Source organism: Ornithodoros turicata, chromosome 1, assembly GCF_037126465.1.
Source record: "Ornithodoros turicata isolate Travis chromosome 1, ASM3712646v1, whole genome shotgun sequence".
Classification (NCBI taxonomy): Eukaryota; Metazoa; Arthropoda; class Arachnida; order Ixodida; family Argasidae; genus Ornithodoros; species Ornithodoros turicata.
Genome location: NC_088201.1, coordinates 208,893,416 through 208,920,676, shown reverse-complemented (window position 1 = coordinate 208,920,676; position 27,261 = coordinate 208,893,416). Strand labels below are relative to the sequence as shown.

The 27,261-nt window shown below is 46.5% G+C and overlaps 1 long non-coding RNA gene and 13 other non-coding genes across 14 annotated transcripts; 6 read left to right on the top strand and 8 right to left on the bottom strand.

The window, feature by feature from the left end:
- The first annotated feature begins 434 nt into the window (after positions 1-434).
- On the top strand, positions 435-506 carry Trnaa-cgc (transfer RNA alanine (anticodon CGC)). Its single transcript has one exon. It is a non-coding gene; the product is annotated as a tRNA-Ala (tRNA).
- Positions 507-611: 105 nt separating this feature from the next.
- Trnaa-cgc (transfer RNA alanine (anticodon CGC)) lies at positions 612-683 on the top strand. The gene has a single exon. It is a non-coding gene; the product is annotated as a tRNA-Ala (tRNA).
- A 106-nt stretch (positions 684-789) lies between these two features.
- Trnaa-cgc (transfer RNA alanine (anticodon CGC)) lies at positions 790-861 on the top strand. Its single transcript has one exon. It is a non-coding gene; the product is annotated as a tRNA-Ala (tRNA).
- Positions 862-967: 106 nt separating this feature from the next.
- On the top strand, positions 968-1,039 carry Trnaa-cgc (transfer RNA alanine (anticodon CGC)). The gene has a single exon. It is a non-coding gene; the product is annotated as a tRNA-Ala (tRNA).
- A 106-nt stretch (positions 1,040-1,145) lies between these two features.
- Trnaa-cgc (transfer RNA alanine (anticodon CGC)) lies at positions 1,146-1,217 on the top strand. The gene has a single exon. It is a non-coding gene; the product is annotated as a tRNA-Ala (tRNA).
- A 6,541-nt stretch (positions 1,218-7,758) lies between these two features.
- On the bottom strand, positions 7,759-7,830 carry Trnaa-cgc (transfer RNA alanine (anticodon CGC)). The gene has a single exon. It is a non-coding gene; the product is annotated as a tRNA-Ala (tRNA).
- Positions 7,831-7,929: 99 nt separating this feature from the next.
- On the bottom strand, positions 7,930-8,001 carry Trnaa-cgc (transfer RNA alanine (anticodon CGC)). Its single transcript has one exon. It is a non-coding gene; the product is annotated as a tRNA-Ala (tRNA).
- A 99-nt stretch (positions 8,002-8,100) lies between these two features.
- Positions 8,101-8,173, bottom strand: Trnaa-cgc (transfer RNA alanine (anticodon CGC)). Its single transcript has one exon. It is a non-coding gene; the product is annotated as a tRNA-Ala (tRNA).
- Positions 8,174-9,229: 1,056 nt separating this feature from the next.
- Trnaa-ugc (transfer RNA alanine (anticodon UGC)) lies at positions 9,230-9,301 on the bottom strand. Its single transcript has one exon. It is a non-coding gene; the product is annotated as a tRNA-Ala (tRNA).
- Positions 9,302-9,411: 110 nt separating this feature from the next.
- Positions 9,412-9,483, bottom strand: Trnaa-ugc (transfer RNA alanine (anticodon UGC)). The gene has a single exon. It is a non-coding gene; the product is annotated as a tRNA-Ala (tRNA).
- Positions 9,484-9,593: 110 nt separating this feature from the next.
- On the bottom strand, positions 9,594-9,665 carry Trnaa-ugc (transfer RNA alanine (anticodon UGC)). Its single transcript has one exon. It is a non-coding gene; the product is annotated as a tRNA-Ala (tRNA).
- A 291-nt stretch (positions 9,666-9,956) lies between these two features.
- Trnaa-ugc (transfer RNA alanine (anticodon UGC)) lies at positions 9,957-10,028 on the bottom strand. The gene has a single exon. It is a non-coding gene; the product is annotated as a tRNA-Ala (tRNA).
- Positions 10,029-10,317: 289 nt separating this feature from the next.
- Trnaa-ugc (transfer RNA alanine (anticodon UGC)) lies at positions 10,318-10,389 on the bottom strand. Its single transcript has one exon. It is a non-coding gene; the product is annotated as a tRNA-Ala (tRNA).
- Positions 10,390-19,845: 9,456 nt separating this feature from the next.
- On the top strand, positions 19,846-25,586 carry LOC135375871 (uncharacterized). The gene is made up of 3 exons (XR_010417420.1): positions 19,846-19,914; positions 23,603-23,927; positions 25,170-25,586. It is a non-coding gene; the product is annotated as an uncharacterized LOC135375871 (long non-coding RNA).
- The last annotated feature ends 1,675 nt before the right edge of the window (positions 25,587-27,261 follow it).

Sequence of the window (27,261 nt, the reverse complement as noted above, 5' to 3'; positions counted from 1 at the left end):
ATCACATATGAATTGCTGAAGTTCCTCAACTGCACGAACAAAGAGCACGTCGAAGTGCAATGTGTTATACTAATGGCCGGGCTACATGCTTTATGGAAGTCGAGGACGGCGCGGGTAGAGTGTCATGCAGGGGTGCAGTCGCCGGTTATCTACCTGAAAGCGAAGCTTTGCTGGACGGTCTCACTAATAGGGAAGGAGAGGCTTCGTGATGAACGAAAATGGGAAGAACTTCAGCCTATAATTAGGCAGCTCCAGCCAAAAACATTCGGATGTTGGATGAAAAACAGTGTAATGCCGGGGAAAAAGAGAAAATAAGCACCAGGTCGGCAGAGCCACCGTCAACAGTCGACAGCACAATGTGTTCTTTTTACTAGAAATACACACAGGTTGTGTTTTATAAATTTTATGAAAAAAAAGGAAAAAAAGAAGAAAAAAAAGGTGTAGCTCAGAGGTAGAGCGTTCGCTTCGCATGTGAAAGGCCCCGGGTTCAATCCCCGGCACCCCCACAGCATCCTTTTCCCGCGGCCACTCTTTTAAGCAAAAGGACCAGAATTAACGCATAACACGTGCCGATTTCCAAAGGATGAAGCCACCTTCACCAGACGTACACTGGGGGTGTAGCTCAGAGGTAGAGCGTTCGCTTCGCATGTGAAAGGCCCCGGGATCAATCCCCGGCACCTCCACAGCATTGTTTTTCCCGCGGCCACTCTTTTAAGCAAAAGGACCACGATTAACGCATAACACGTGCCGATTTCCAAAGGATGAAGCCACCTTCGCCTGACGTACACTGGGGGTGTAGCTCAGAGGTAGAGCGTTCGCTTCGCATGTGAAAGGCCCCGGGTTCAATCCCCGGCACCTCCACAGCATTGTTTTTCCCGCGGCCACTCTTTTAAGCAAAAGGACCACGATTAACGCATAACACGTGCCGATTTCCAAAGGATGAGGCCACCTTCAGCTCGCGAACACTGGGGTTGTAGCTCAGAGGTAGAGCGTTCGCTTCGCATGTGAAAGGCCCCGGGTTCAATCCCCGGCACCTCCACAGCATATTTTTTCCCGCGGCCACTCTTTTAAGCAAAAGCACCACGGTTAACGCATAACACGTGCCGATTTCAAAAGGATGAGGCCACCTTCAGCTGGCGAACACTGGGGGTGTAGCTCAGAGGTAGAGCGTTCGCTTCGCATGTGAAAGGCCCCGGGTTCAATCCCCGGCACCTCCACAGCTTTGTTTTTCCCGCGGCCACTCTTTTAAGCAAAAGGACCACGATTAACGCATAACACGTGCCGATTTCCAAAGGATGAGGCCACCTTCACCTGGCGAACACTGGGGGTGTAGCTCAGAGGATTCTACTTCCGGCTGTCGTGCTAGCAGGACGCAGGAAGGATGAGCTCCGAGCGAGCGTTGCTTACGGCTAACCCTAGCCGGGATATCACGGTCGATTCTGCAGGAAAGGCTTCGACCGAGAACTACAGAATGTTACTTCCGACATTGCCCAACATATCCTTGAACACCATCTTCTTGCATGCGGACCCAACTGGCAGGCCTTATCGCGCAGACGATTTTGCGGATGGAGTGTTGGGAATTATTGATAAAGAAGACGTGGCCCAGTTCGGAGCATATCTCTACAATCATGTCTGGGCATTGACACTGCATTCAAGATTGCCAAAAGAAAAGCTTGTCACAAAGGGCGAAATTGTCGTGAAGAACAAGAAATGTGTAATCTTGGACCCGAACAAAGAGGAGGTCGACATATCGCTGCACTGGCTTCCCATGCATGTGCCGAACGACGCCGTGGTTAATGTTTACAGCACCTTCGGTAAAACTGACCAGATTGAAAGAGAGAAATGGAGGTCAACTGCCTTCTCGGGAGCAGAGACAACGACACGCAGGCTCAAGTTAGTGTTGCACAATGGAATCTCAGTTGAAGCGATTCCGCATATGACAAAAATCATGGGCTGTCAAGTTCTGATAGACATCCCTGGCAGACCGCCACTATGCCTGCGGTGCAAAAGAGTCGGCCATCTCAGGAGGCAATGCAAGGCGCCGTGGTGTAAATCCTGCAAGAGATTCGGTCACGAGCAAGAGGACTGCGTCAGTACGTATGCATCCAAGACGAGAGGCCAAGGCGTGGACGCTGGGGCAGGGGATATGATGGACGTGGAGGATTGTACTCAAACAGGAGAAAGATCGGGAGACAACAATGGAACGCGGCACCAACTGCCTCTTCAGCAAAACAGTTTTTCTGCTCACAAAGAAGATCAAGACAATGCCATGCCAGGTGGAATGAATGACGTAGACGGGCCAACGGAGTACGTGCAGCCGAGGGAAGGGGCGGAGAGCAAAGAAAGCCTATCGGCAGTACAGGAGAAAACAGAACCAAAAGACAGGGAGGACCCCGAAATCGTGCGAGGGATTTCAGGGGATTTCAACTGCGCCTCTCGGAAAGAAGATAGCACATATAAAAAAGAGAAGAAGGACTGCAGTGCGACGGAGCTTAAAAGGCTACTGCGTAATCAGGACTTGCACGACGTAGCTATCGGGAACGATACAGCGCTGAAGTTCACGCATTGGCAGGGCATGTCACACGCTAGATTGGACAGAATCTATATACCCGGAGAGTGGACGCCGCGCCAAACGGACTACAATGTCATGCCGGTAGCTTTCACGGACCATGCTTGTGTGAGTGTCCTGTTGACTTTTGTTAATCAAGGGCCGAACCAGTCGCACAACACAACATGGAAGCTGAATGAGAACGTCCTTGAAGACGACAAGTTTACAGCTGAGATAAGGAGTATGATAGGCGCTTTGCAAGAGCGCGGGGCAAACGCCCCAGCATGGGAATTTTTCAAGGAAGAAGTGCAAGCGAAGGCTATTGAATACAGTCAAAGACGAGCAGAAGAGAAAAGGCAGGAAATGAAGGCCTTAATGAAAAGCCTGCTCATCATTGTCAAAGAGGAGGAGAAAAGTCCTGGGACATTCACAGAGGACATTAAACAAATCAAAAATATGATGACAGAGAGGCTACGGGAAAAGTTTGCCGTCGCCCAGGTGCGTAGCCGAATACAGACTGTAGAACGGGACGAAGTGCCGTCCAAGGTGTTCTTGGCACACGAAAGGGAGAAAGTAAAAAAGAACGAGGTCACGAAACTAATGTATAATGGCATTGTAGTGGAAGGAGCAGAGGTTGTTGAGGAAGCGTTTCACGAACACTACAGAAGGCTGTTTAACTCTACCCAAGACGGGCCACTAAAGCCCACTGCCCTCTTTCGAAACGTTCCGACACTAACAGACGAAGACCATGCTTTGGGCGAAGGGAAGATAACAAAAAAGGAAATTCGCAGCGTAATCCGGAACCTGTCCAAGAACAAAGCGCCCGGCCCAGACGGCCTTGGGTCAGCCTTCTATAAGAAATTTGAAGAGGAGTTGAGTGCTGTCCTGGAGGTAGTTTTTGAATACATCAAAACTCGTCAGCTAATGACCCCTACCATGAGGAAAAGTCATACTATCCTGATACCCAAGAGGGGGAGCTCGGAAGAAGTGCCCTCTACGTCGGACTTTCGTCCCATTTCATTGTTATGCACTGACTACAAGATACTCGCAAAGGTTCTAGCGCGGCGATTGGACAGCGTTTTGTGGAGAGTAATAGGAGCGCACCAAACCTACGGAATAAAGAAGAGGTCCATCGCCACCAACCTACATGTGATGCGCACTATTGTCGAGGCAGCAAAATCGGCGGGCACCAGGACAGCAGTGTTTCAGGCCGATCTTAAACAGGCTTTCGACAGGGTGCGTCAACAGTTCCTATTTCAGCTTCTGAGCCATGTGAACATAGGGCAAGACCTAAAAGCGTGGATTACTATCTGTTATCGGGACATCACCGCTCAGCTACTTATCAACGGAAGGACAGGCTCTCGCTTCCCCATAAGGAACTCAGTGCGGCAAGGTTGCCCCATGTCTCCGACGCTCTTCGCTGTTTACCTGGAGCCGCTGTGCCGCGCGATTGTACACAATGAAGAGATCAAGGGTCTTACACTAGCCAAGGAAGAAGTGAAAGTGCTCGCCTTCGCCGACGACCTTGCAATTATCTGCAACGACCAGGAGCAGGTCTCGGCCGCTCTAGAAACAGTTCATGACTTCTGCGAGTCATCAGGGGCTTTGCTAAACCTGAAGAAGTCGAATGGTAGCTGGCTAGGCGACTGGGACACGCAGCCTCACATCTACAGGGGGATCCAGTGCAGTCAAGGGATAGGGAGGTACCTTGGGGTTTTTCTGGATGATACCTCAGCGGCGGGAGAAAAATGGCAGCTAAAGTTGCAGTCAATAAACAGGAGGTTGCAACCTTAGAAAGGAAGATACCTTTCTATTCTTCACCGCAGCTTCATCTGCAACACAGTCCTATATCCGCCCATCCTCTATTCGGCCCAAGTCAACCCCATTGACTCCGGGACTATGCAACGTTTCCATAGAATCTGTACTACTTTTATGTGGGATTCAAAGTTCGAAAAGATGCGCCGTACGAACATTTTTTGGCCGCTGCAGGCGGGTTGTCTAAATGTCGTAAACCTCGGTATCAAGGTACAAGTGCAGCACTTCTTCTACTTTAGGGACATCAAAGCGCCGGTACTGCGAGAGGCGCTGCAAATTCTCGGAGCGAGGTCACTGTGCAAGTGGGTGATAAGTACTGCAGTTCCTTCCTTGGGAGCACCGGAGTCACAATTCTACAAAGAAGTGGCCAACAGCATCAGGTTCTTTCTTGAAAGGTACTCATGGGAGCACCTAACAGTGGTGGAAAAAAAGACACTTACTGGGATACGGTGATGAGCGTGTTTCCCCCTCCGCTCTACCGGCAAAGTTTCGCCGCATCCGACGGACAAGACGTGTTGAAACGAGTCGCAAAGCTTCCGATGCGACGGGCACGAAAGATTTCTTCGTGAGATTCCACATCGAAGTGCTCCCCGTCAAGAAATGGATGAAAGCCAAAGGCTTCTTTGTGCCATTAGAAGGAAACTGCCACATATGCGGGACAGCGGAAACCCTGAGGCACGTTTTCTACGAGTGCAGAAATGCAGTGCTCTTCTGGTCGGACCTCCGAGCTTCGCTGCTACTTGGCGATGACATTTCGTATGAAAGCCTAAAGTTCCTAAAGTTTGTGAACAAGCAGCACGAAGAGTTCATGAGCGTGGTGACTGCTACCGCTCTACAGGCCCTTTGGAAAGCAAGGACTTCCCGAGTGGAATGCGATGCGAAAGCAAAACCACCAGTTACCTATATGAAGGAAAAGCTGATGTGGACGATATCACTGATCGGAACAAAAAAGCTCCGTGAAGAAGAGAAATGGAAAGAGCTTGCATCCGTAATCATGGCGCTGGAACCCAAACATTTCCGCCGTAGCGGAGACAACGACGCGGAAGGTCATGATCGTTCTTGGTGGTGGTGTAATCACTGACAGGATACCGCGCATCATGAAAATACTGGGCGTACAACTGCTTATCGAGATTCCTGGCAGACCACCCTTGTGTCTTCGTTGCAAAAGAGTAGGACAGCTTCGAAAACACTGCAAGGCTCAATGGTGTAGGATTTGCAAAAGATTCGGTCACGATGACGACTGCGTCAGCACATACGCATCTAAAACGAGACCAACTCCAGAGGATGCATCGGCGGTTGACTTGATGGATGTGGAGGAATCCACGCAAGCCGTGGATATGACAGAGGCAAGGAAAAACGCAGAACTTGCAATCGATGAACCACCACCCAACCCAAAGACAAGCGCAGCAGCGAGGACAACCATGGACTGCTTGTGGTTACTGCGGAGCCGAACGGGGAAACTGGAAGTGCGGTCGAATCGTCACCGATGACTCCGCGCAACGATGGTGCTGCACAGAGTGAGGACGGACGCACAATGGCTTCCATAGTTGGAACAACACAGCCCGACGAAGGCAAAGCAAGCACTTCCCAGAAGTCAGAGCACGCTGAGCAGACGACAGAAAAGCGCACAGAGTCTCTGGAAGAGGAGAGCAGCACCAGAAGCGAAATCGACAAAGCAACGGGAAGTAGACATAGCGAGGAAATATGAGACAGCGGAAAACTGACAGAAAGTAGAAGGAGACTGGTACAAGCTCTAAAAAGTCGAGATATTCCCCGACACCCCATATGACGCCAGAGGAAAGACGGCAACTTCTGAAGGAGCATAAGAAATAACGTGTAGTTTAACCCGGAAAACATGAAGAACAAACACAAGTTAAAGGTACCTACGATTAATGCCAACAGTCTAATAAGAAGCGAAAAGAAAGCATGGTTAAGGGACATTGCAATCTACGCCAATATAGGTGTCCTCTGTGTACAAGAGACTAAAATATATTTCCCAGAACAGCAATTTGAACTGGTTGATGCCTTCAAGAGATGGTTCTTTGTATTCCATGCCTCCGGCGCTAGTGGAAGTGCGGGAACTGCGGTGATGATCAAGAAGGACAGCAAGCTAAAGGTGATAGACTGCGATTTGGAACAAAACGGGAGGCTTGCCAGTGTAGGCTGTTTATGGAACGGGGAAATTATACGCGTGGTGAGCATATATGCTCCAAATGAGTCTGCGGAGCGGAAGCTCTTCTTTGAAACAAGCTTCGAGCACTTCGTTAACACAGCGAGTAACCTGATTTTAGCCGGGGACTTTAATTGCGTTGTGCGGCAAGAAGACTGCCCCTACAAAAAGGGAAAACAACATAGCAGCGCGGGCGTTGTACAGCAGCACAATCTACCGAAAGTCGAGTGCAATGGGGGTGGACGGTGCGTCTTATCAATGTTCTTTAGTTTCACTATTCGGTTCAAGGACTTCCACCTACCCGTCCACCCCTATTGCACTCGACTTTCAGTACAATGTGCTGCTTGGGACAGCATCACGACGTGCATGACGTGGGAATAGGAACAGAAGATTCAGCGATTAAATTCACGCATTGGCAAGGGACATCGCACGCAAGGTTGCACCGAATCTATATCTCCGGCGGCATCTGCTCCTTTGCAACAAGATATGACGTCACGCCATTGGCCTTCACGGATCATGCTTTTGTAAGTTTGCAGATAAATCCAGAAGTGGAAAAAACCCAAGCAGCACAATGTACTGGAAGTCAAGTGCAATAGCGGTGGTCGGTATGTGTCTTATCAATGTTCTTTAGTTTCAGAATTCCCTTCAAGGCCTTCCACCTACCCGTCCACCCCTATTGCACTCGACTCTCAGTACATTGTGCTGCTTCGGAAAGAACCGTAAACGCAATGCTGGCTGGAAGATGAATGAGAGCATCATCGAAGACCCAATCTTCACATCAGATATTAATGATCTGATTGTCAGAGCAAAGGAAAAGGGTTAAGCGCCCCAACCTGGGAGATTTTTAAAGAAGAAGTACGTGCCAAGGCAACTGAGCACTCTGAAAGAAGAGCAATGGAAAGGAACCTGGAGCTGAAAGCGCTGACGAGAAGCTTGCTGACGATATTGAAAGAGGCCAAGCCAACATATATATCAGGCATATAGTTGTAGGCTACTGCTCTCTTCACGGCGTCAAATTGCGGGTGCACAGACTGCCTATAAAACCAGAATCTCATAATTAGCTGCTTTACAAACAAGTGCTGTAGACATAAACATCCATCCTTGACTTTCTTGCTACACCCCCATATTAATCAGTTGAAGGTAGCTTCGTCATTTCGGCACGCGTTATGTGTTCATCGTGGGCCTTTTGCTTAAAGCAATGGCCGTGAAAAAAAAAAGAATACATTGGTGGTGCCGGGGATTGAACCCGGGGCCTTCCACATGCGAAGCGAACGCTCTACCTCTGAGCTACTCCCCCATATTAATCAGCAGCAGGTAGCTTCGTCATTTCGGCACGCGTTGTGTGTTAATCGTGGGCCTTTTGCTTAAAGCAATGGCCGTGGAAAAAAGAATACTTTGGAGGTGCCGGGGATTGAACCCGATGCCTTTCACACGCGAAGCGAACGCTCTACCTCTGAGCTACACCCCCATATTAATCAGCAGCAGGTAGCTTCGTCATTTCGGCACGCGTTATGTGTTAATCGCGGGCCTTTTGCTTAAAGCAATGGCCGTGGAAAAAAGAATACTTTTGAGGTGCCGGGGATTGAACCCGGGGCCTTTCACATGCGAAGCGAACGCTCTACCTCTGAGCTACACCCCCATATTAATCAGCAGCAGGTAGCTTCGTCATTTCGGCACGCGTTATGTGTTAATCGTGGGCCTTTTGCTTAAAGCAATGGCCGTGGAAAAAGGAATACTTTGGAGGTGCCGGGGATTGAACCCGGGGCCTTTCACATGCGAAGCGAACGCTCTACCTCTGAGCTACACCCTTTTTTTTATATTGCGTTTCTATAAAACCACTATTTCGTACATGCCTTTTGTACTACATTACTAAAATCACCGCCTCGTACATGCTTGCTCACATTCCGTCCTGTCTGTTCCACTGTCGGCCTTACAGTTTTATTTTGCACCCGAATGTCCTTGGTTCAAGTCGCTTTATCGTAGGGGCTAGCTCAGTCCATTTTTCCTCGTCTCGCAAGTTATTTGTCCCAATTAGGGATATCGTCCACATGAGCGTATGTTTGAGGTATTCCACGGATGACTTCCGGCGAACATCGCATTGAACGCGTGCTGTTCTTGCTTTCCAAAGAGCTTGTAGCCCTGCCATTGCTATCACACTTAGCGTTTCAATGTAGTTGGTGTCTGCAAAGACAAGGAACTTCAGGCTTTGGTACGTAAAAACTTCATTCACACGCAGAGTTGCCCTCAAGTCGCTCCAAAAAAGTATGGCGTTCCTGCATTCATAAACTATGTGACGAATGGTCTCCTCTTGGCCACATACATCGCATCTTGCGTTCTGAGGCACGAAGAAGCCTTTGTCCCTAAGCCACTGGTTTGCTGGGAGCACTTCAATGTGAAACCGGATATAAAAATCCTTTGTTCCGGTGGGAACAGGCAATTTCCGGACCCTCTTTAGCACATCTTGCTGACTGAGCGCTGTATACTGCTGCCTGTAGAGGGGTGGCGGGAAGGAACTGGTAACAGTGTCCCAATAGAGCGTCTTCTTTTTAACCGTTGCAAGGTATTCCCACGAGAATTTCTCCAGGAAGAAGTCTATGCTGTGCTCGATGTCCAAGTAGAACGTCAGACCGCCTGCTACTCCTATAGAAGCTTCGGTGGCTGAAGAATGTCCAGGATAAGAAAAAAAAAACATGCAATGGAGGTGCCGGGGATTGAACCCGGGGCCTTTCACATGCAAAGCGAACGGTCTACCACTGAGCTACACCCCCGTTGATCACTACGTCATAGTGAAATCATCCTTAGGGAATTGGTACGTGTTCGAGCCCCTATCCGCCAACTTGCATAAGAATGTCCAGGATAAGAAAAAAAAAACATGCAATGGAGGTGCCGCGGATTGAAACCGGGGCCTTTCACATGCAAAGCGAACGCTCTACCACTGAGCTACACCCCCGATGATCACTACGTCATAGTGAAATCATCCTTAGGGAATCGATACGTGTTCGAGCCCCTATCCGCCAACTTGCATAAGAATGTCCAGGATAAGAAAAAAAAAACATGCAATGGAGGTGCCACGGATTGAAACCGGGGCCTTTCACATGCAAAGCGAACGCTCTACCACTGAGCTACACCCCCGTTGATCACTACGTCATAGTGAAATCATCCTTAGGGAATTGGTACGTGTTCGAGCCCCTATCCGCCAACTTGCATAAGAATGTCCAGGATAAGAAAAAAAAACATGCAATGGAGGTGCTGCGGATTGAAACCGGGGCCTGTCACATGCAAAGCGAACGCTCTACCACTGAGCTACACCCCCGCTGATCACTACGTCATAGTGAAATCATCCTTAGGGAATCGATACGTGTTCGAGCCCCTATCCGCCAACTTGCATAAGAATGTCCAGGATAAGAAAAAAAAAACATGCAATGGAGGTGCCACGGATTGAAACCGGGGCCTTTCACATGCAAAGCGAACGCTCTACCACTGAGCTACACCCCCGATGATCACTACGTCATAGTGAAATCATCCTTAGGGAATCGATACGTGTTCGAGCCCCTATCCGCCAACTTGCATAAGAATGTCCAGGATAAGAAAAAAAAAACATGCAATGGAGGTGCCGGGGATTGAACCCGCGGCCTTTCACATGCAAAGCGAACACTCTGCCAGTGAGCTACACCCCTGATGATCACGACGTCATAGTGAAATCATCCTTAGGGAATTGGTACGTGTTCGAGCCCCTATCCGCCAACTTGCATAAGAATGTCTAGGATAAGAAAAAAAAATGCAATGGAGGTGCCGGGGATTGAACCCGGGGCCTTTCACATGCAAAGCGAACGCTCTACCACTGAGCTACACCCCTTTTTTTTTAAATTATTATTTCACATAAAAAAACACTGTACACTTAAAAACCTTCCCTGAATGTCAGCCCCTACCGCCTGGCTGCTGCTTTGCGGCCGTACACTTGTCTGCAAAGATTAGCCTCCCCTTTCTCCACTTTGTTTTTTACAATCTTCCAGCAGCCTTCCAGTTCGTCCTCTTGCAGCACGCTCAATGTCCACAACAGCTTTTCTTTAAACTGTTTCCACGGAGGCGCTGGCTTTTCTCGGCACTCGATCTCGTCCATTCTGAAACCCCACAGCGCGTATAGTCCCAGCACTATCAAGCTTGCCACTGCGTCGCTTTCCGAAGCCTCACCAAAGTCCAGAAATTTTATAGTAAGCCACTGCAGCGTGACGTCCTTCTCGATCAGTTCTCTAAAACCACACCAGAATTGCAGAGCTCTTCTGCACAGCAGAAACACGTGAGGGAGCGTTTCCTCTTCTCCCGGACAAGCCGCGCAACATATCGACCAAGGTACGATAAATCCCTTCCGTCTGAGCCATGATTTTACAGGAAGCACTTCCCAATGAAGGCTGAAGAAGAAGTCCTTCGCTCCTGTGGGGACCTTGAGTATCCTTACTCTTTTAAGGACACCCTCGTTGTTATTGGGGGGCCTGCACATTCTATAAAGCGGTGTAGGTAGACTTGCTGCGATCGTGTCCCAGTAGAGCTTCTTCTTCCCCACAGCTGTCAGGTAATCCCACGAGAACCGTTGTTCAAAAAAAGTTACTGCTTCTGCTACCTCCCTGTAGAATGCCAACGCGGGCGTTCGGCGGCTTGCGCCTACTGATGATGCCGTCCACCTCGCAATGTAAGCGCAACCTAGCACTTGAAGCGCCGCCCTTAGGAAAGGATCTTTCTGATCCCGGAAGTACAAGAAGCGTTGCACTTTTAGTTTGATGCTCAGGTTCACCAATCCTAAACCACCTTTTTTTAAGCTAAAGAAGAGATTTGTACGCCGCATCTTCTCCATCGTCGATTTCCAGATGAAGGTCGCGCACATTCTGTGGAACTTGTTGCACGTATCTAGGTCGGTTCCGGAACACTGTGCAACGTAGAGCACTGCGGTGTATAGCACCGAGTTGCAGATATAGGCTCTGTTGGTGAAAGACAAATATCTTCCTTGCCAGCCTGTGAGGTTTCCACGGACTGACGTCAGTTTCTTTGCCCATGTCATTCCTCTGTCCGAATTGAAGGTAAGGCCCAGATGCTTTCCAAGCGTTGTTGTCCAGGAAATTCGCATGAATTTTTCAGGTGCGTACGTCCATCCGCCCAACCAGGTCCCCAACGACTTTGCCAAATTCAAGCAGGCTCCCGATACTTTGCTGTAGTCTTGTATTGTCCTGATCGCTTCGCAGGCTTGTAGTTTAGATGTGCATATAACGGCGATGTCGTCTGCATAAGCCAGCAAGTTAACGTGTTCGGCCCCTATCTGTATCCCCTTGATGTACTGGTTTCCTGCAATCCTCCTGCACAAAGGTTCCAGATAGAGAGCGAAAAGCACTGGAGATAAAGGGCAGCCTTGGCGGACCGAAGAGAGGATGGGTATTCCCTTGCCAACACTGCCATTCACCCGGAGCCGAGTAGATACTTGATTGTAGCAAATGGTGACCCATCTGGTAAGGAATCCCCCAATTTGGTATTTTCGCAGCACCGCGAACAGAAAAGAATGACTGACACGGTCGAACGCTTGGCTCAAATCAGTTTGAAGTACTGCAAAAGGCTGAAATGATAAGTCCGCTGCTTCACACACAGTGCGCATGATGTGCAAATTTCTTGCAATTGACCTCCCGTGCAGGCCGTATGGTTGATGAGTTCCTATAACTTCCCGTAGTCCGTTTTCCACTCTTGCGGATAGAATTTTCGCTAAGATTTTGTAGTCAGTACACAAAAGACTGATAGGCCGGTAGTCAGAGAGAGATGGAGTGTCATTACATGATGTCTTTTTTGGTATTAAGACTGTGATGGATTGTCTCATGCTTGGCGGAAGCAGGCCTCTTCTGGCCACGTCTTCGAAAACTTTCTTCAGAATACCGCACAACAGATCGCTGAATATTTTATAGAAACTGGCCCCTATACCATCAATACCAGGAGATTTATTCCTTCCAAGCTTTTTTATAGCTCTGCTTATTTCATCTTCTGATATTTCTGTGTTGATAATCTCCTGACATTGTCCGCTCACCGTGGGTAATCCTTCCAGCCATGACCCATATATCCGCCTTGCAGGCTTGGCTTCTCTCTGAAGAGGCTGGTGTACTTCTCTTGAAAGGCATCTATGATGTCTTCCTCCTTGGTCAAGGTACGGCCCTCACTTTTTATCGCATTGATGGTGTTCCTGTCTGCTCTTTCCCGCTCCTTGAATCGGAACACCTTGTAAGGCGTCTCCTCCCTTGCTAGCGTTTGCACTCTGCTTCGAATCAGCGCTCTATGGTGTTCTTCTTCGTACAGCTTTTGAAGTTCATTTTTAACTGCCTTGATGTCTTCTTTAAAACAGCCTGGATGACTACATTCTGCTTCTACCAATATTAACAGCGTTCCCATGAGCCGTTTCTTTTCCCGTTTTTTCTCGAATGCTCTGATCTGCGAATACTCGATGGCTGTTCTTTTCACCTTCTGTTTGAATCTTTCCCATGTGACAGCATTTACGTCTTCGTCCGTGCTATATTCTTCTATCAGTCTCCTCATTTTTTCCCGGCAGCCATCTTCCTCCAGGATACTTTCATTCATTTTCCATATACTGTGTCGTTCGTTTACTTTGTTGGTTGGCCGTTTCTTCACAGCAACTGACACCGAGACTAAAGCGTGATCCGAGAAGAATTGAGGCTTCACCTCATAGTTACTCACATACGGCATTAGTGTTCCGGATATATACATCCTGTCCAACCTAGCGTGGGAAGTCCCTTGGAAGTGAGTGTACTTCATGCTCTCTGCCGACTTTCCATCCCATACGTCCAGTAGGTCACTATCCTGTATTAATTTCAGGAGATCCTTCCTACTTGTGTCAGCCTTCACTTGCTTGTACGAGCAGTCCTCTTTCCTCAGTACGCAGTTAAAATCACCACACATCGGGACCTCCCATGTAACGTTCACAAACTGCTTGAGCGACGCGAAGAAGTCTTTTCTGTCCATTGTTTCATTGGGAGCATACACACATACGATTCTGATCATTCTCTGGCCATGCAGGACAGTAGTAATGTATCAGCTCAAGTATCCGGAAACTCACATCTTCGCCTGGACACCATTAATTAGCAATTAGAGCTAATTGGGACCCCCCACATTAATCAGGACCCACCAGGGAGTCATTACACTAATTGGGGATCATCTAAGACACGTCCAGACCACTGTGTGAGTTTGCGGCCACTTGAGCTGATAAAAAATAAAAAAAATAGGTAGAAAATAAAATAAAAAGATAGAGATAGAGTGGAGAGAAGGAGTTTAGTTGAAGATCAACGACGTCATCTTGAAGAAAGCGGCACGGAACGGCCGCTGACTGTCGCTGGGCGACGGAGCACGGAGGCAGGTTGCAAAGCATTGCAGCTATGAACACCAGTTCCGGACATCCTGTGACGTCAGCTGTGACGTCATCATGGCATGTCTGGGCAAGTTAGGACAGCTCTGGACATGCAAGGAGAAAAACACTCGTAATACAGAGGCTGGAAAAGCAAGAGTATGCAAACCATCAATAGCTAACAACAAAATAGAACTAGTTACACAACAAATGAGCCCACCAGAACAGGAGCGCAGAACCATGCGACTGCTCCATCTGAGAGGCAGGCAGAAACTGACTCGTAATGCTTTTTTGTCCTGTATAAACCCCGCAGCTGCACCCCCTAGCGGTTACTTTCTCAACTAATCTCACAACAAAATTATTAAGAATCACGCCAGCGCTACAACCGTTCCCAAGGCAGAAGATGATAGAAAATGGCGGGAATGCCCGGACAACAGAAACCAGCACGGGCACGAAAATCGCAAACAAAGCGGGAACAAAGTTGGCGAAAGCATTAGTTACACAACAAATCACCTCACCACAGTAGGAGCGCAGACCGATGCGACTGCTCTCGTCGACAGCCAGGGCTCAAGTGACGACGGAGCGAACGACCGCACGTCTTCTCCCAACGAGAGCCAGAGGTGGACTGACGTAAGCGCCACTCTACGGGTGCTACGCATGCGCGCGCTCGTAGCGCCCTCTGCGCGCTCCTAGCGCCACCTGCGAGAGGCTAAGAGAGAAGAGCATTCCTGCGCCCCCTGCTGGCCGTTCTCATTGGTCGTGAGGCTAAGTGAGAAGAGCATTCCTGCGCCCCCTGCTGGCAGTTCTCATTGGTCCAGACATCATCCTATTGTCTCAGGGCTACACTGTTCTTTTCCACTAATGCTCCTTTGGTCAATCAGCAGTGAAGCCACGGTATCACGTCATCATGCACCTGCGTGGCTCAAGGACGCGTGCGCTCTAGACAAGGGACCTATTATTTATTGAATCACTATCCCAAGATTATTTCCTTTATTCTTCTATAACGATTGCATAGGAAACTATTGCACAAGAGCACCATGCATGAAAACTGATCGTAGGAATTCCAAAGTCTTACTAAATGAGACTTGCAAAAGAAAAAATATTCTAACATGTAACTCCATCAACGGCTAATAAGAGGACTATGCACTCAACAAATCAACGCCCGCAGAACTCAGGGCAGCACTATCGTCAAGACGACAATGTTCCTTGTCAAAAAAGAAAAAAATACAAAGCGTTAACACAGGAAAGCATGCATATCGGGGCATGTCAGGACACGTCAGGACAAATTCGCACGACTGTTGGGTAACAGAGGAAAACGAACACTTGAACAGAGTGAAAAGATGCTCACCATCATTTTTCCCGTTCACAGCATTCCCTCATTGTAAATCCGCTCGTCACAAAATCCACCTGCATCGTCGAACACCATTCACCAGTGACGAACCACAGATCCGCACCCCATCAGAGGCAGACAGAACCCCACCTAAGCTACGCTCTTCTACTGACGATCAACGCAATTGCCAGGATCATAATTACCGTGTCTACACCCGCCAGTGTCCAAGAGAGAAGTGAATCCTTGCGCCCCCTGCAGGCCAGTCTCATTGGTCGTGACGGCATCCTATTGTCTCAGGGCTACCCTGTTTTTTTCCACTAATGGTCCTCTAGACAAGGTCAACCTGCAGTGAAGCCACGGTATGACGTCATCTTGCAGGTGCGTGGCTCAAGAACGCGCACGCTCTAGACATGGGACCTGTTATTTATTGAATCACTATCCCAAGATTATTTCCTTTATTCTTCTATAACGATTGCATAGGGAACTATTGCAGAAGAGCACCATAGAAAAGAGGAGATTATAGCATTTCATTCCCAAAGTCTTACTGTACAGGGAAAAAATGGTGCAGCAAGACATGTTCATCCCACCCGAGAGCCAGGTAGATAATTGAATAATGATGCTTTGTTCCTCCTGAATAAAGTCACACACCTGTCCCCCTCGCGGTTACTCTCTGAACTAAATGAATCGCAAAAGTATTAAGAATAGCACTATTCCCATTCAAGGCAGCACTATCGTCAAGAATATTCCTTGTACAAAAAGAAAAAAACTACATGTAGAAGGAAAGCATGTCAGAACAAGCCCAGGCATGTCAGCGCATGTTTGTCAGACAACAAGGGGGAAAAAGCGAAAAGAAACAAAGAAGGAAACCAGCATCAAACTATTTCCAAGCACACGCACTCCTCTTGTTCAAAAACAGTGCTCATCATAAATCTGTCCAGGGGAATACACACTATTTTGCTACACATTTTTCAGTAACAGTCAACGCATTGCTACAGACTGCGTGACATCATCACATCCTGTCTGAAGAAGACACCGGCAAAGACTCCTATTAATTATTGAATCGCAAGATTATTTCCTTTGTTCTACTCTGAATGACATTGATTCTCTCATTAAAATTCAACAAAAAAGCACCCTGCATATTAACTATTTTCACCCCAAAGGCTCATCATGGTCATTAGAATTACAGTAAACTACCACTGCTCCTTAAAATAATAAGTGAGACCACTCAACGTCACCTCCAGGCTTATGTAATACATGACCCTTTCTATGCTCATACATTCGTTGTCTGAGGCTACACCTGCGAGCAAAAACGCGCGGAAGCCGGGTGGGCAAAGTTCCATTCGCGCATTGCGAGCATAAAGGCGGGAAAGCCTGGGAGCAAAGTTCTATTCGCGCACTCCAAAGCACAAGACAGAACGCCTTTACGGGAACATGATGGCATTCCTATACTATATTACTGATTATTGCATTGCAGTTTCGAAAAGCTTCTACAAAACTATAATTTTAGGAGCCCAACTTTCTATGGAAACTATAATTGCCCTATTACTTGGATCGCTACTAATGAAGCGCTCCAATTTTTTCTCTCTTCCCATTTCAGCCTTGTCATGCAGTGAAGCCGACTCATATCTAAAATAATTAATTTACACTGAGGGTGCTGTGCTTCAGGAATTCCTATCCTGCGTTCAGATGCAAGCATTTCTTCACGGATACCTTTAACAGCTGACTTCCTCAACATACCGAGCTCCTAACAACATCTAACAAACAATCAGAGAAACCCACTTCTCAGCTGCACCATGCGACTTTCTTCTGCGTAAAATCGGTGATTTGAGGAAGAGAGCAGCGAAAAATTGCGCGCACTTGTGCTTGACCTGAAGCATATGCTAATAAACTAAGAAAAAGACACTCAGGTCTGGTATGTGATAGTGCCACATACGCAGACGCATTGCCCTTGCGTAAAGAAAGCACAGGACAGGGATACACAAATTTCCTTAGGTGAGCAGGGAAAATGCTTAAGACCTCAGGTCACCACACATCGCCACGCGGCTAGCACAACATGACACCAACAAGATACTAGCAGCGGGAAGAACTGCAACACTGCTAAACAAGTCCAGACATGCCACGATGACGTCACAAATCAGGAGAAAAAAAGCACACGCATGCACGCACAGAGGACAACGCATTAAACACACGGAGCGCTCAGGAATAATCGTAGCGTTACCGCACATCGCTACGAAGCTCAACATCTAACACAAGACGTCAACAACAACAAGATATTAACGAAGGGTAAAAATTGCAACACTGATCAAGTCCAGACATGCGACATCGCATACAAAACACTGCTCATCGGGGAAAAGGCCTAAGCCCGCGGCGGATCATCATAGAGCATACACAACTCCATTTTTCTACTTCGCGTAAACTAAACGCGGTCTGCTTGGAAAACGACGTACAAATTTTCTTAAGGAGCAGAGAAATATAGAAATTTCTACTCCGTGCTCAGATACCAGCATTTCTGCTCAAAAACCTGCAAAATTAAGCACTGCTTACTTCGTCAAGATATCGAACACCCAACAAAATCAAACAAACAACCCCACTTCCACTGGTAGAACACTATTCAGCTTTTACGCAGGAGGCTTTCTTCTACATAAAAGTAGAGAAAATAAGAAAAAGAGCAGCGAAATATTACACGCACTTTTGCTTGACTTAAAAAACCTGAAGCATATGCCAATAAACCAAGAAAAAGACACTCATGTCTGGTATATGATAGTGCCACATACACAGACGCATTACCCTTGCGTAAAGAAAGCACAGGATAGGGATACACAAATTTCCTTCAGTGAGCAGGGGAAAGGCTTAAGCCGTACCGCCTAGGAATAATCGGAGAATCACCGCTTATCGCTACGCGGCTAGCACAACATGACAGCAACAAGATATCAGCGAAGGGTAAAAATTGCAGCAAGAAAGACACTACTGAACAAGTCTAGACATGCGACATCGAATGCCAAAACACTGGTGATCGGGGAAAAGGGCTAAGCCTGCGGCGGATCATCATAGAGCATACATAAGTTCATTTCGCGTAAACTAAACGCGGTCTGCTTGGAAAACGACGTACAAAGTTTCTTAGGGAGCAGAGAAATATAGCAATTTCTACTCCGTGCTCAGATACCAGCATTTCTGCTCAAAACCCTGCAAAATTAAGCACTGCTTACTTCATCAAGATATCGAACACCCAACAAAATCAAACAAACAACCCCACTTCCACTGATAGAACATTATTCAGCTTTTACGCAGAAGGCTTTCTTCTACATAAAAGTAGAGAAAATAAGAAAAGAGCAGCGAAAATTACACGCACTTTTGCTCGAATAGCAATAAGAGAAAAAAATAAAATAAAATATCGACACACACACTAATAAACTGTGACAAAGACACCCATTTCTGCTATCAGATAATTATTGCATAATGCTAAATACTCATTTGCATTGTCCCTGCGTGAAGAAAGCACAGGGCAGGGATACACAATTTATCTTAAGCGAGCAGGGAAAGTCACTTCTACTCGAACAGCTTAATACCATAAAGTTTGAATTTTTGCAAAGCAAATAAAGCTTGAACAGCGCTACGAACGTGACAGACACAAACAAACAAACAAACAAACAAACAAACAAACAAACAAACAAACAAACAAACAAACAAACAAACAAACAAACAAACAAACAAACAAACAAACAAACAAACAAACAAACAAACAAACAAACAAACAAACAAACAAACAAACAAACAAACACTTCTATTCATTTCTATTGATAAAGGCGTAAACCACACTACAAGAACAAAGCACGCGGCTTCAGGAAAGCGTATCAAATGCATCGCAACAGGACCGGCTCTCATAAAATAGCCTGCCCAAAACGAAGACTTCACCAGGTTCGCGAGGTAATTCCATTAAAAACGCTCTCGGTCTATCCTACAGATAGCAATGCAAGCGCTGCTTCCCTTATTTTTTAAGCCACTATTCCACGCAATGGTACATAAATGTATCACTCGTGTCACATGAAAAAGCACACACAAAGAACTTACCCTCGCGATAAATCTTTTATTCCAGCGCCAGCAGACCCAAGCAGGGTACCCAAGCTTGCAGCCAGCGATGCTGGAATGATTATTTTATTTGATTTCATTTCATTTTGAGTCATTATCGGCTCACCTATTTAGTGAAGACCTATGAACACATGTTAAGTGGTTTGGTTTAAAAATGGTGAGAGCTACAGTGTGTAGCGAATGATGTTCAAATTTGTCCGTTCTGCTCTATAGTATTCTTGCAAAATATATGGGTGCAAGAAAATAAAAGGAAAACGAAGAAGACAATTCACTCCGGTATGATGAGCGCTGCGTAGAAGCACGGCACCGTTTTCTTTGTGGAGGTATAGCGAACGCGCATTCCTTTCTTTCTTTTTTGGTTCGCGTCGGCCGAGTGGCGATATCCTATTACATCCGGAACGAGGACCTATCGCTTTGCGATCGCATACAAGAGTGAGCCATCTTTTGACGATGGTAGGATAGTTATTGACCTGAGGAATAATATGGATTTATGTGGTTGTGGTGGACTTAATTTGTGTTTGTGATTGTGAAAATGTGAGTGTGTGTCTGTGTATGTGTGAACCAGGGATCCCACTTGACAAGTAAGTTCTTTGTGTGTGCTTTTTCATGTGACACGAGTGATACATTTATGTACCATTGCGTGGAATAGTGGCTTAAAAAATAAGGGAAGCAGCGCTTGCATTGCTATCTGTAGGATAGACCGAGAGCGTTTTTAATGGAATTACCTCGCGAACCTGGTGAAGTCTTCGTTTTGGGCAGGCTATTTTATGAGAGCCGGTCCTGTTGCGATGCATTTGATACGCTCTCCTGAAGCCGCGTGCTTTGTTCTTGTAGTGTGGTTTACGCCTTTATCAATAAAAATGAATAGAAGTGTTTGTTTGTTTGTTTGTTTGTTTGTTTGTTTGTTTGTTTGTTTGTTTGTTTGTTTGTTTGTTTGTTTGTTTGTTTGTTTGTTTGTTTGTTTGTTTGTTTGTTTGTTTGTTTGTTTGTGTCACGTTCGTAGCGCTGTTCAAGCTTTATTTGCTTTGCAAAAATTCAGACTTTATGGTATTAAGCTGTTCGAGTAGAAGTGACTTTCCCTGCTCGCTTAAGATAAATTGTGTATCCCTGCCCTGTGCTTTCTTCACGCAGGGACAATGCAAATGAGTATTTAGCATTATGCAATAATTATCTGATAGCAGAAATGGGTGTCTTTGTCACAGTTTATTAGCGTGTGTGTCGATATTTTATTTTATTTTTTTCTCTTATTGCTATTCGAGCAAAAGTGCGTGTAATTTTCGCTGCTCTTTTCTTATTTTCTCTACTTTTATGTAGAAGAAAGCCTCCTGCGTAAAAGCTAAATAATGTTCTATCAGTGGAAGTGGGGTTGTTTGTTTGATTTTGTTGGGTGTTCGATATCTTGATGAAGTAAGCAGTGCTTAATTTTGCAGGGTTTTGAGCAGAAATGCTGGTATCTGAGCACGGAGTAGAAATTGCTATATTTCTCTGCTCCCTAAGAAACTTTGTACGTCGTTTTCCAAGCAGACCGCGTTTAGTTTACGCGAAATGAACTTATGTATGCTCTATGATGATCCGCCGCAGGCTTAGCCCTTTTCCCCGATCACCAGTGTTTTGGCATTCGATGTCGCATGTCTAGACTTGTTCAGTAGTGTCTTTCTTGCTGCAATTTTTACCCTTCGCTGATATCTTGTTGCTGCCATGTTGTGCTAGCCGCGTAGCGATAAGCGGTGATTCTCCGATTATTCCTAGGCGGTACGGCTTAAGCCTTTTCCCTGCTCACTGAAGGAAATTTGTGTATCCCTATCCTGTGCTTTCTTTACGCAAGGGTAATGCGTCTGTGTATGTGGCACTATCATATACCAGACATGAGTGTCTTTTTCTTGGTTTATTGGCATATGCTTCAGGTTTTTTAAGTCAAGCAAAAGTGCGTGTAATATTTCGCTGCTCTTTTTCTTATTTTCTCTACTTTTATGTAGAAGAAAGCCTCCTGCGTAAAAGCTGAATAGTGTTCTACCAGTGGAAGTGGGGTTGTTTGTTTGATTTTGTTGGGTGTTCGATATCTTGACGAAGTAAGCAGTGCTTAATTTTGCAGGTTTTTGAGCAGAAATGCTGGTATCTGAGCACGGAGTAGAAATTTCTATATTTCTCTGCTCCTTAAGAAAATTTGTACGTCGTTTTCCAAGCAGACCGCGTTTAGTTTACGCGAAGTAGAAAAATGGAGTTGTGTATGCTCTATGATGATCCGCCGCGGGCTTAGGCCTTTTCCCCGATGAGCAGTGTTTTGTATGCGATGTCGCATGTCTGGACTTGATTAGTGTTGCAATTTTTACCCTTCGTTAATATCTTGTTGTTGTTGACGTCTTGTGTTAGATGTTGAGCTTCGTAGCGATGTGCGGTAACGCTACCATTATTCCTGAGCGCTCCGTGTGTTTAATGCGTTGTCCTCTGTGCGTGCATGCGTGTGCTTTTCTTCTCCTGATTTGTGACGTCATCGTGGCATGTCTGGACTTGTTTAGAAGTGTTGCAGTTCTTCCCGCTGCTAGTATCTTGCTGGTGTCATGTTGTGCTAGCCGCGTGGCGATGTGTGGTGACCTGAGGTCTTAAGCCTTTTCCCTGCTCACCTAAGGAAATTTGTGTATCCCTGTCCTGTGCTTTCTTTACGCAAGGGCAATGCGTCTGCGTATGTGGCACTATCACATACCAGACCTGAGTGTCTTTTTCTTAGTTTATTAGCATATGCTTCAGGTCAAGCACAAGTGCGCGCAATTTTTCGCTGCTCTCTTCCTCAAATCACCGATTTTACGCAGAATAAAGTTGCATGGTGCAGCTGAGAAGTGGGTTTCTCTGATTGTTTGTTAGATGTTGTTAGGAGCTCGGTATGTTGAGGAAGTCAGCTGTTAAAGGTATCCGTGAAGAAATGCTTGCATCTGAACGCAGGATAGGAATTCCTGAAGCACGGCACCCTCAGTGTAAATTAATTATTTTGGATATGGGTCGGCTTCACTGCATGACAAGGCTGAAATGGGAAGAGAGAAAAAATTGGAGCGCTTCATTAGTAGCGATCCAAGTAATAGGGCAATTATAGTTTCCATAGAAAGTTGGGCTCCTAAAATTATAGTTTTGTAGAAGCTTTTCGAAACTGCAATGCAATAATCATTAATATAGTATAGGAATGCCATCATGTTCCCGTAAAGGCGTTCTGTCTTGTGCTTATAGTGCGCGAATAGAACTTTGCTCCCAGGCTTTCCCGCCTTTATGCTCGCAATGCGCGAATGGAACTTTGCCCACCCGGCTTCCGCGCGTTTTTGCTCGCAGGTGTAGCCTCAGACAACGAATGTATGAGCATAGAAAGGGTCATATATTACATAAGCCTGGAGGTGACGTTGAGTGGTCTCACTTATTATTTTAAGGAGCAGTGGTAGTTTACTGTAATTCTAATGACCATGATGAGCCTTTGGGGTGAAAATAGTTAATATGCAGGGTGCTTTTTTGTTGAATTTTAATGAGAGAATCAATGTCATTCAGAGTAGAACAAAGGAAATAATCTTGCGATTCAATAATTAATAGGAGTCTTTGCCGGTGTCTTCTTCAGACAGGATGTGATGATGTCACGCAGTCTGTAGCAATGCGTTGACTGTTACTGAAAAAAGTGTAGCAAAATAGTGTGTATTCCCCTGGACAGATTTATGATGAGCACTGTTTTTGAACAAGAGGAGTGTGTGTGCTTGGAAATAGTTTGATGCTGGTTTCCTTCTTTGTTTCTTTTCGCTTTTTCCCCCTTGTTGTCTGACAAACATGCGCTGACATGCCTGGGCTTGTTCTGACATGCTTTCCTTCTACATGTAGTTTTTTTCTTTTTGTACAAGGAATATTCTTGACGATAGTGCTGCCTTGAATGGGAATAGTGCTATTCTTAATACTTTTGCGATTCATTTAGTTCAGAGAGTAACCGCGAGGGGGACAGGTGTGTGACTTTATTCAGGAGGAACAAAGCATCATTATTCAATTATCTACCTGGCTCTCGGGTGGGATGAACATGTCTTGCTGCACTATTTTTTCCCTGTACAGTAAGACTTTGGGAATGAAATGCTATAATCTCCTCTTTTCTATGGTGCTCTTCTGCAATAGTTCCCTATGCAATCGTTATAGAAGAATAAAGGAAATAATCTTGGGATAGTGATTCAATAAATAACAGGTCCCATGTCTAGAGCGTGCGCGTTCTTGAGCCACGCACCTGCAAGATGACATCATACCGTGGCTTCACTGCAGGTTGACCTTGTCTAGAGGAGCATTAGTGGAAAAAAACAGGGTAGCCCTGAGACAATAGGATGCCGTCACGACCAATGAGACTGGCCTGCAGGGGGCGCAAGGATTCACTTCTCTCTTGGACACTGGCGGGTGTAGACACGGTAATTATGATCCTGGCAATTGCGTTGATCGTCAGTAGAAGAGCGTAGCTTAGGTGGGGTTCTGTCTGCCTCTGATGGGGTGCGGATCTGTGGTTCGTCACTGGTGAATGGTGTTCGACGATGCAGGTGGATTTTGTGACGAGCGGATTTACAATGAGGGAATGCTGTGAACGGGAAAAATGATGGTGAGCATCTTTTCACTCTGTTCAAGTGTTCGTTTTCCTCTGTTACCCAACAGTCGTGCGAATTTGTCCTGACGTGTCCTGACATGCCCCGATATGCATGCTTTCCTGTGTTAACGCTTTGTATTTTTTTCTTTTTTGACAAGGAACATTGTCGTCTTGACGATAGTGCTGCCCTGAGTTCTGCGGGCGTTGATTTGTTGAGTGCCTAGTCCTCTTATTAGCCGTTGATGGAGTTACATGTTAGAATATTTTGTTCTTTTGCAAGTCTCATTTAGTAAGACTTTGGAATTCCTACGATCAGTTTTCATGCATGGTGCTCTTCTGCAATAGTTTCCTATGCAATCGTTATAGAAGAATAAAGGAAATAATCTTGGGATAGTGATTCAATAAATAATAGGTCCCCTGTCTAGAGCGCACGCGTCCTTGAGCCACGCAGGTGCATGATGACGTCATACCGTGGCTTCACTGCTGATTGACCAAAGGAGCATTAGTGGAAAAGAACAGTGTAGCCCTGAGACAATAGGATGATGTCTGGACCAATGAGAACTGCCAGCAGGGGGCGCAGGAATGCTCTTCTCACTTAGCCTCACGACCAATGAGAACGGCCAGCAGGGGGCGCAGGAATGCTCTTCTCTCTTAGCCTCTCGCAGGTGGCGCTAGGAGCGCGCAGAGGGCGCTACGAGCGCGCGCATGCGTAGCACCCGTAGAGTGGCGCTTACGTCAGTCCACCTCTGGCTCTCATTGGGAGAAGACGTGCGGTCGTTCGCTCCGTCGTCACTTGATCCCTGGCTGTCGACGAGAGCAGTCGCATCGGTCTGCGCTCCTACTGTGGTGAGGTGATTTGTTGTGTAACTAATGCTTTCGCCAACTTTGTTCCCGCTTTGTTTGCGATTTTCGTGCCCGTGCTGGTTTCTGTTGTCCGGGCATTCCCGCCATTTTCTATCATCTTCTGCCTTGGGAACGGTTGTAGCGCTGGCGTGATTCTTAATAATTTTGTTGTGAGATTAGTTGAGAAAGTAACCGCTAGGGGGTGCAGCTGCGGGGTTTATACAGGACAAAAAAGTATTACGAGTCAGTTTCTGCCTGCCTCTCAGATGGAGCAGTCGCATGGTTCTGCGCTCCTGTTCTGGTGGGCTCATTTGTTGTGTAACTAGTTCTATTTTCTTGTTAGCTATTGATGGTTTGCATACTCTTGCTTTTCCAGCCTCTGTATTACGAGTGTTTTTCTCCTTGCATGTCCAGAGCTGTCCTAACTTGCCCCGACATGCCATGATGACGTCACAGCTGACGTCACAGGATGTCCGGAACTGGTGTTCATAGCTGCAATGCTTTGCAACCTGCCTCCGTGCTCCGTCGCCCAGCGACAGTCAGCGGCCGTTCCGTACCGCTTTCTTCAAGATGACGTCGTTGATCTTCAACTAAACTCCTTCTCTCCACTCTATCTCTATCTTTTTATTTTATTTTCTACCTATTTTTTTATTTTTTATCAGCTCAAGTAGCCGGAAACTCACACAGTGGTCTGGACGTGTCTTAGATGATCCCCAATTAGTGTAATGACTCCCTGGTGGGTCCTGATTAATGTGGGGGGTCCCAATTAGCTCTAATTGCTAATTAATGGCGTCCAGACGAAGATGTGAGTTTCCGGATACTTGAGCTGATACATTACTACTCAGGACATCCACTATACACAGCCGTCCACTTTCGTCAAGCACACTATCAATCACAGCTAATCCCGCGTTTTTCCTCACCAGAATCAAAGTGCCCGCACTCCCACCGATTGCTGTTGAAGAGTAGCACCAAAATTTCTCCCTAAAGAAATTCACGAGTTCTTTTTCTTGTTCTATCGTAGCAATCTTTGTTTCTTGAATGCAGGCAATATCAACCCTCTCGGCAGATAACACATCGCTAGTCCACCGCTTCCGCCTTCTTGATAACAAACTCACTACATTTAATGTTCCCACCTTTATTGTCTTCGTACTTGCCATCTTGCGCTTAGTTGATAAAGCTGACGTAGCCCCTGACTAAAAGAAACCGGGATCGTCCAACTGTGATGACCCAACTTCCTCCAAGGGCAACTGTACTTCAAGGGTGCGTCCCTGACATGCTTTCTTTTTTATGTTCTCCAAAATGTCTTCCTGGTTCGCTTCCGCTGATTCTATGTTTTTTCCAGTGTCCTCCCCTTTCCTTTTTCCGTACGCCTCATGTACAAGGGACCAGTCCTTCACAGTCTCTTTGCATTCTGGCGGCGTTGTTCTATTGTCTCCCGGGTCTCCTTCCCTTATATTTCCGTTCCCTGCGACGAAATTAACTTCAGCTGCTTGTTGTTCCTTTTCCTCTCCTTGCTGCATGGCATGTTCTGTGTCCTGGATATCCATTACGATTTCTTCGTTATGTTTTTCCGGCCAGCCTCTTGTCATTGAAGCATAAGTCCGAACGCAGTCCTCTTGTACATGTCCAAATCCCTTACAGCTACGGCAGTAGTCCGTCCTGCATCGGCTTCGTATATGTCCCACCTGCTTACATCGTAAACATAATGGAGGCTTCCCTGGGACCGATATCAGCACTGTCACACCCATTATTTTCAGCTGGTATGGAATGCTTTCAGTGGAAACGCCATCCTTAAGCTGTATGGTGACGGAAGGTGTAGTTGTTTCCACTCCTTCCAGTCCAGGTAGCCGCCATTTCTCTCTAACAATATCAGTGGTTTTTCCGTACGTGGACAGTGCCCGGCGTACTACTTCGTCCGAGACATTCATTGGTATCCAATGTAGCTTTAGCGTAACCTCGCTTGAGTTGGGGTCGATGATCATACACCTTCTTCCCTTCACTTTCAACTCCCTAACTTGCCTTAGTTTCTCTTTTTCCGCCTCCGAGTGAAAGGTGACGATCCACACGTGGTTGAAAAGATACGAGCCAAAACTTCCTATCTCCTTCATGCTCACAGCTTCTCCCAAAGGGGCCACAAAATCCTGCCCTTTGTACGGCCTGGCTGACGGGTCTCCATGAAGAAACACAGTGTTCTTTGAAATTTCACCTTTTGGTTATCGTTGGCATGATTATTCTGTACGATTCCTGTACCATGTTGTTAGCCTCATTCCTCAACGACGACGATTCATCCCGGCTAGGGTTAGCCGTTACAGCCGCTCCAACGGAGCTCATGATGCACACGACCGGTTAGCACAAGCGCCGGAAGTAGAATGCCCCCACTGAGCTACACCCCCGAAGACAACAACGCCAAGGTGAAATCATCCTTAGGGAATTGGAACGTGTTCGAGCCTCTATCCGCCAACTTGCATAAGAATGTCCAGGATAAGAAAAAAAAAAAAACATGCAA